Consider the following 8,461-nt stretch of genomic DNA (forward strand, 5'->3'; position numbering starts at 1 on the left):
GTGGGTGACGTGCCTTAATACGCAGCTGCTCCGTGGTGCTCGACTACCGAGCGACTGACGTGAATTTCGAACATCACGGCCCCGCAGGACTAGCGACGAACCGGGTCCGACATTACAGTTTGTGACGACAAGAGAAGCGCCGTGCGCGGATAATCGCCGGACGCCGAGAAAGAGGCGAAAGTGGACGGCTGTCTTTGTGTCGGTTCTTCGGTCCACCGGTTCTGGACGCAGTAATTGGATATTAATCGAGTATCTACGTGGGAAATGAAGGTAGGAGCATTATATATGATATTTAATGTTGACTTGAAGTGCACAGGAAATAAAAACCTGCTCTGTTGCGTTCGTTATATTATATGTTTATTTTTTACATTAAAGGTGGCTAGTATATCATTGGACACTGGACATTTTATAAGGTACAGTCTACCCATTCGAATCTGAAACAATGCCCGATATAAACTTCCACTGTTGACTTTAGAGATATTCCAGGGAGCTATTTGAATGTTTATGATTGTGTTTGTTTGGTTGCCTCCATGTCTTGCAATACGAGGAACCCTCCCAATATGATGCACTGCAGCTTTTCCGTTCAATTCCTGCATTGGCTCTCGTTGAAACTGCAAGTCGTGAATGGAAGGATGGATGGATAGTGGGGGTTTGATGTTTCGGTTCCTGGTGTGATGCAGGCACGGTGAAGATGACGGATTGAATTTCTCTGGCAGCAAAAATCTGATGAAGAAACTGAAGATGATGAACCGCAAAAGCAAAATGTTGTCTTTGAATCCACGAGTCGTAGATTCAAACGCAACATTTTTCTTTCCAAATGCTCTTTTAAGTTTTTCTTTAATCATTTGTCTGATGAAATTGTATTATATATTTCTGAAATACATGTTCTCCACAGACATGTTTTCTTTTCACGGGTACTCCGTTTTCCACATTCCGAAAACATGCATGGGAGGTTAATTGATAATTCAAAAATGTCCCCAGGTGAGATTGTGAGCATAAATGATTGTTGGTCTGTATGTGCCCTGCGATGGGTTGGCAATCAGTTAAAGGTGTCCCCGTTGACAACAGGAATAACGAGCTTCCAGCACGCATTTTTTAGGATCAGACCGATTGGAAAATTGATGGATGGATATTTTACATTGTTGTGTCTAGTTTTGAAAATATTTTTTGAAATAATTTTTGAAGGTTTTCATTAAGTAGCGATTTATTTTGGAATTTTGTGAGTTATATGGAAATACCATTGATCGTTAATCTGATTTTTTTTCTCTGTATTTTCCTTGTGTTAATCTGTATTGATTTGTGCATTTTTAACACTGTCAATTTGAAATAATGCCTTATTTTTTTAAAAAGGCTGATAATGTTTGAATGATTGAAATTGAGCATCATCCCTCTGCACTCTGAAAAAGAAGAAAAATAAGAACTCAACATCTATCGAACATTGCGGAGAATGAGCCCATGTCGTGTGCCCCAAATCAATGGAGTGCAGTGTGGCTTCCAGCTGATTGTTAGCGCCCATCTCATGTTTCAGCGCCGGGCCGCGGGGATCATCTTTCATCCCACCGTGTGCCACGCGCATTGCGTCGATGTAGGCCATACTTTCAGTTAGGCCACCATTTGTCATCTTGACTGTACGCCTAAAATATATATATATATATATATATATATATATATATATATATATATATATATATATATATATATATATATATATATATATACACACACACAAACAGTATTGTCAGAGAGATGACAGTCAGACACTGTGGACAGAGACTCGGAACCAGAAAGATTATCCCTACTGCCGGCAGGAAACATAGTCATCCATGACATACGTCTGAAGTCTGCAGCCCTCTGCCAAGCTATTGAGAGTACATGCAAATTAAAGTGATACATTAGTAAAACATAGTTTTCTTGATTACAATACCACGCCCCTGGAACGTTCTGAGCACCAACGGCTGTAAGCAATAAAACATTGTGTTTTCCATGAACTGATAAGTTTGTAACCTGGCTAATGACCTCTTCCTGTGATAAGGAGCTTGAAGTCCTAAATTACTCCTGTGATAATGAGTTCCCCAAGTTCTAAATTGCTCCTGTGATAAGCAGTTCCCCAAGTCCTAAATTACTCCTGTGAAGCTGACCGTTTAACTTGCTGTGTCTGTTGACCTGATTGACCCCCAGGTTGTCTGTGCTTCAATTGTGTATTGAGTCAAAAAAAGTTTTGTCATCCTTGATCAGTCCTACAAAGGTGTTGGTGTCAAATTTGACAATGGCGTAAATGGAAGAGGAGAAGAGGGTACTGACGAAAGATCCCTGAAGGATCCCTTTGTACGGAGTAAGAGAGGTGGAGGTGCAATTCTGGGGTCTGTTGCTGAGAAACCCGCACATCCACGTGCACCGTCAGCTAAGGCCAGTGCAGAAATCAATACTGTGCGAACTTCCTGGAATTTGTAGCCACCCAAACATACCATATTGTAGCTGTTGACCCATGTGAAAAATATGACCTTTTTGCCAACGTTGTCCCTCTCTCAACTGCAGTTGTTGCCTTTTGATAGAAAATAGACTGGATAGAAGTTATCATGTTTAAAAGTTTAATCTTGTGGAATGCTTGATTGGCCGAACATGTGTGACCACAAGGCCAGTACACAATAGAGCACAGATAATTTGGGCTCACTTTGACGTGAACAGACTCAGGCTGTTAAGATATCATCCTCGAGTAAGAAATCTAGCCTTGAGCAAAGGGAGTATTTCTGGATGCTTTGTACAGGGTGGGAGGGAGTACTTGGAACGCTCCTGCACGAGAAGAGCCCATTAGCCAAAAATTCAACAGTAGCCAAAATGGAACTGTATAGTGCCACTTAGCAGTTTTTTTTGACAACGATACTAGTGCAGCGTGTTCTACCAGAAACAAATTCCTTGTGTGTTCTACATACTTGGCAATAAAGATGATTCTGATTCTGATTCTGATTACTAATGTGTCAGTTCATGGAAAGGCCACCCATTAAAATGTCTACGTTCTGTTGGTTTATGGATGTTGGTGCTTGTACCAGGGGACAACTTGGAAGGATGTCCATGGGTATTCAAATAACAAAGGCTCTACATTACTCATGTATCACTTGAATTTGCATATACTATCAATATAAGGCTTGGCAGGGCCTGCAGAGGTCAGGTGTCGGTCGAGAAGCGCACACAGCTTCTTTACGCATTGGATTCGACACGCCACCTGTTTCACTGCTAGTTTTTTTCCCTCCCCAGTCATTGTGCGGCAAGATCGAACTGGCGTGCTAATCTTATGTGCTGAAAGAAACCAAAGATTTCCGTTGATGTGTGGATTGGCTGCTGGGTTGCTGAATTCGTCTTTGAGGGGTGGTTGACGAGGACTAGTTGCTCTTTTAAAAATTCATGTGTTGCATTCACCTTGTTGAGGTTTTATGGCCAACTCTCTGGTGCTGGATCATTATTAAGGCCCCAGCAGGCGCTGCAGTAGGCCCTCTTGAAATTGCTTTCGTTTTTATTCTTTGACTAGAACATTTCAAGCATTTTCCAACCTCTGCATGTTTACAGACGCTCCCCGCCTTACGAACAGTCAATCGTAAGGTGAATTTGTTTGTAAATTACCTCATTGCTATATTTTGTATGGAATGTATGTTTAAAGCCGAAAGGAAAAGAAGTATGTTTAAAGGACAACCGATGTCTCCGGACAAGTTGTGTCCATAATTTGTAAAATGGCCTCTACTGAGCGTGTTTTAATAAGATTCCACCGCATATAGCTATATTTTACGTTTTAAGACTCTCTCTGAATATTCAGGAAGTCTTGTTTTTGAGTTGGTGACGAGTCCGTACGTGACATCACGAAAGGACTGCCCCCTGACCGAAAAAAGACACATTATAGCAGTCCTACCATCACGTCAATACATTTTTTTGTACATGTTTGGTCTGAGAACCGTGTTGCACCCAAAAGCCGCCAGAAGAGGGCATCCAAGCTCCATATAAGGAATTTATCAGCATGTGGAAGCGGACGTGGCCACTGGAGGTCGCCATTTTCTCCCTCTTTTTTTAGGTGAGAGATTTTCCCCCAATGTTGCCTCAAAATGGCACATATAATTCTTTAATCGATTGCAAACATGTTTGCTTTCCTCTTCAGAACTATTTGAATCATATTCATAACTGGATGTGTAACAAGAAAGCATATTCTCAGAATCTGAAGCCATTGTTTGGATTCACAAGCAATGCAAGACGTCTTGGCGTGATGTCACGAACTGGGGGCGGGACTTTCTGAAAATGCCCAACTCGCAGATTTTGGACACTTTGTCATTTTTATTGGTGTTTTGCATTTGACTAAAAATATCATACTGCGTGTTTTGGGTATTTTAGATGCTATAAAACGTTTTTCTGATGTCAGTTAAAAAACAAAAAAGTGACATCGGTTGTCCTTGAAGTCAAACACTGAATCGGGAAGTATAAAACAGACGCTCCAACAGTGGTAAAATAAATTCACATCGACTGTAGTAGGAGGACATATATCCTTGAGTCTTCAGTAAGCCATACTGAATTAGGTGCCAGCCACCATTACTTTTTGTGATGCATTGCGTCCTCTTGAACGTTAACTGGGAAGAGGGATTTCCTCAACCCCCACATACTCCACACAGCCAATTGTAAGTGAGCTCGGCGGTCGGGGCCTGAACTCGTTGGCATAGCTGATTGATCAGCCTTGGTGTCCATCGCTTAAACATTGAGTCCTTGAAACCTCTAATGTGTCTGTCTGCGTAATATATATCCTCAATATTTAAAAAAAAGTCAATGTTTTACTCAGGTCAAAATAAAAACAGTATATGATTTTTATTTTTTTGGTGCTATGTTTTGGCAAACGGATAGCATGGAGGAGTTTAATTTAGTCAAAAATAGTGCTTTTCTACCACCTAGCAGCATCGTGGTGCAAAAGAACTTTGTTGAATTGTGTTGAGGACCTACGTTTGGATATAAGTACTGCTTAGCTGCCATCTCGTGTGATTTTGGTGCCAGGGAATTTTATTAACGTGAGTTGAGGAGCTTCAGTTCGTTGGCCACTCACCACAAATCGTTCAATGCACTGTACTGCCATCTTTTGGTATCCCGGTGCCAAGGAACTATGCTGCATTGAGTTGAAAAGTTACATTAAGTCCAAAATGATACATTTATGATTTACTAACACTGTGATGCCTAAAAGACACTAGTAGGTTGATTTAACTTAAGGAGTTTCAATTTGACAGTGCTTATGCTTTGCTGTATCTTGGTCCCGGTGAACAATGTTGTAAATTCAACAGTTTCAACAAATGGTGTTACTTAAACTCCAGTACCAATGACCATTTTGTGTTTGTGAGCCTTTTACTGAGTATCCTCATCTTTATTATGTTCATCGAGTTGCTTATTCTGTAGACACAAGCCAGTGTCTTATTGTGCCGGTCCCAAGCCCGGATAAATACAGAAGGTTGTTTCAGGAGAGGCATCCGACGTAAAAGCTTGGCCAAAACAAACTTGCCAATCAAACCTCTGAAGATGGAGGACATTAATTCGCTATTGCGACCCCTTAAAGGGAAAAGCCAAAAGGAAAAGAAGATTTTTAGACAAGGAGTGCTCTGCTGCCGAATTTTCGGCGGCCGCTTGATAACCAATGCTCCACCGCCTGTGTGAGAAGAAATGTATGTAGCCATCAAGTGACCCTGACACAACACGAGAACATGCAAGCGCTCATAATTATGCTCTGGGAAAATATTGCAAGACTGAAAGAGCAAAGGCGCCTGCCGAGACTCTAATAAACTGTGCTTTCTTGTGTTTTGAGCCCTGTTAAGGAAGGGAAGTCATTGTGTGGCGAGAAGAATACAATCCCCCGACTACATGAAGGTTCCGTTAGGAGACGAATGCTGCCATTGCTGTGCACAATAGCTTGTGATGGTGCAAAGTGTTTCTCAACGTTGTTGACAGAATGCAACCGGAGGAATTTGACAACTTCCATTGTAAGGCACTCACTTGCAAAAGGGTGGTTGGTTGAAATTCCCGTCGTTGATCCGCTCACAGACATGTTGCATAGATTTTATAAAAATGTGTAGCATATGTCACACTGCTACAGGATGTTGCGACAGGTCAAAAAGCAGCGGTGACATCACGACCGCAGGTAGACTAAGATGGTGACGTTGACAAAGCAACTCTTCTCCTCTCATTCCTCCGGACACAACAGAATGCAAAGGAGTCAAAACCCTCTTAGCCAGCCTCTCATGTACCCAAAACTAAAAATAATAAAACGTGACTCATTTTGTGTTTTCGACTTGGCCACCTGGCGCACTGTAATCCAAACCGTGCAGATCGAAACCGATTTTAGAGGTGCAACTTTATGGAGTCAAGGCAGATATTTTAAATGAGAAAAATTGCCCCCCCCCCCAAAAAAAAAAAAAAAAAGTGATCACAAATACAGTCTGATACTTTGTTTCGATCTGATCATTTATTAATTCTTTCACTCACTGTAAATTATAATAATAATACATTTCATTTATAAGCGCCTTTCAAAACTCTCAAGGACACTTTACAGCAGGGGTGTCAAAGTCATTTTTTGCCGCGGGCCACATTGTAGTTATGGTTTCCTCTCGAGATCCGTTATGAATTTGGGGAACCCATTAGAATGTTTAAATCCCTTCCAATATTACATATAGAGCACACAGCAAATTAATGAATAACTCGTTTTCAAATCTGAAGTCAAGAATAATGACTTTTATTGTGGTTGACATCCAAAAATATGAAATTTTGGCTCAGATTTTAGCAATCATCATGGAATTTAACAAGTTTGATTTGCTTTCGCGGGCCGAAAAAAATGATGTGGCGGGCCGGATTTGGCCCGCGGGCCTTGACTTTGACACCTGTGCTTTACAGTCACAGGATATTTTTCTCTGCGGGTGAGCATCGGCAGCCACACGCAAAATTACCAGCATACATGGATACTTTTCTCACCAATACAGTGAAATTTGGTCATTTCTTCACAGCACACTGGTTATGATTCACCGGTCTAGCTCCCTCAGCATCTCTTAGCCAGCTGTTTCCAGCCCTTTCACTCCATTCTTCTCCTTAATCCCTCAAATATTATTGATTGCATTCTGCAAGGAGACAGGAAATGGATTCTGCCAACAAAGACAAGGGGGAGCGGGATTGCTGGGCAATGGCACTTTTATGATGCTTCTTGTTGCGGTTGCAGCGGTTAAATCTGGACGTGGGTGGTCATGCTTCATCCCTCCTATTGCGCGCAACAGAAATTTTTCATTCGCTGGTACATACTACAACGTGTCTTAGACTAGTCTCTTCCTAAACAATGGTACTAAGAAAGTGAGTGGAGAGTACAAAATAACGATGTCAGTTCTGCCTTCCTGAAATGTACAGTGTTAAATTCGGCAGCTAGCTTGCGTCAAGCTGTTATTGACACTCCTGCCTTAATTTATGATAAAAGTCCATCCATGAAACTTTGTCTTACGAATGTACGGTACCCTATGGTAACTTAATGCTAATATACACTACAATGCAGTACATATTGATTTATATAGAGCTTTAACAAGAGCTGAAGCTGTAACGTAGGGCTTAACATGAACAACTAATATAATGCAAAACATCATGGATGTCCTAACCAACCGAGAGTCCTTATCACAAAAATTCACTGTAAAATTAGTTAGCACTGCTTATCAACGTAGTTACTTGGAAGACCCTGTAAATAAAATTAATGTAAAGCAAAGAGAATGGCATTGTATATTTCACCAAGCCACACAATGTAGCTTTAGGAAATTATGCTAACCCTAATGCTGATTTAATGCAAAACGTTACAGAGCTGCTAATTAAGCTACCCTCCGTATTACCATGGATATTAGACTTTTAAACAACAAATAGAATCAAATATATATGGATTAAGATGCATTTGTGCCATTTCTATCGAAATTGAATTTTTAAATCTCAAGCGAATTGATTTTACAAGAATTGTCACGCGATAAATTCAACCACCCAAAAATAAAACAAACACTATAGTTAGACACTTCATGTGAAATAAATTAAATTGTACGTGTTGATGTCCCACTGAATGTTTTCAGTGGGTTTGTTTGAACTGTATTACCAAATCGACAGGTCCCACATTACCATTGTCACATGACCACAAAACAACCGACCGACTGTGTAGTTGTGTCCACATACATCTGTCCTGTAATTGAATAACCCTCATCTGCGCTGAATTTAACTGCAGCCGAGCTGTAGAGAGTTGCCGATTGATCCCCAGTGATGGTGTCATGCACACGTGGGCGATAAAACCACTAGCTAGTCTTGATTTCGATGAAATGATATAAGTGGTCGGGGTGGTTTGGACGCTGTCCATCCATCAAGTTGCTGACTCAGCGGAATGTGGCAAAGTGTCTCCGCAAGTAGCGAGATGACATGATTTCAGTAGGCACACGGTTCTTAATTT

At 41.0% G+C, this 8,461-nt stretch overlaps 1 protein-coding gene across 3 annotated transcripts in view; it reads left to right on the top strand.

The window, feature by feature from the left end:
- Positions 1 to 8,461, top strand: part of marchf8 (membrane-associated ring finger (C3HC4) 8) — a 61,037-nt gene continuing 52,576 nt past the window's right edge. For all 3 annotated transcript variants that reach the window (XM_089012459.1, XM_089012461.1, XM_089012460.1), the window contains exon 1: positions 1 to 270. The gene's annotated coding sequence lies outside the window, so the exon portion shown is untranslated. The remainder of the gene's footprint in view (positions 271 to 8,461) is intronic.

Source organism: Hippocampus bargibanti, linkage group LG13, assembly GCF_051943395.1.
Source record: "Hippocampus bargibanti isolate YZ-2025 linkage group LG13, ASM5194339v1, whole genome shotgun sequence".
Lineage (NCBI taxonomy): Eukaryota > Metazoa > Chordata > Actinopteri > Syngnathiformes > Syngnathidae > Hippocampus > Hippocampus bargibanti.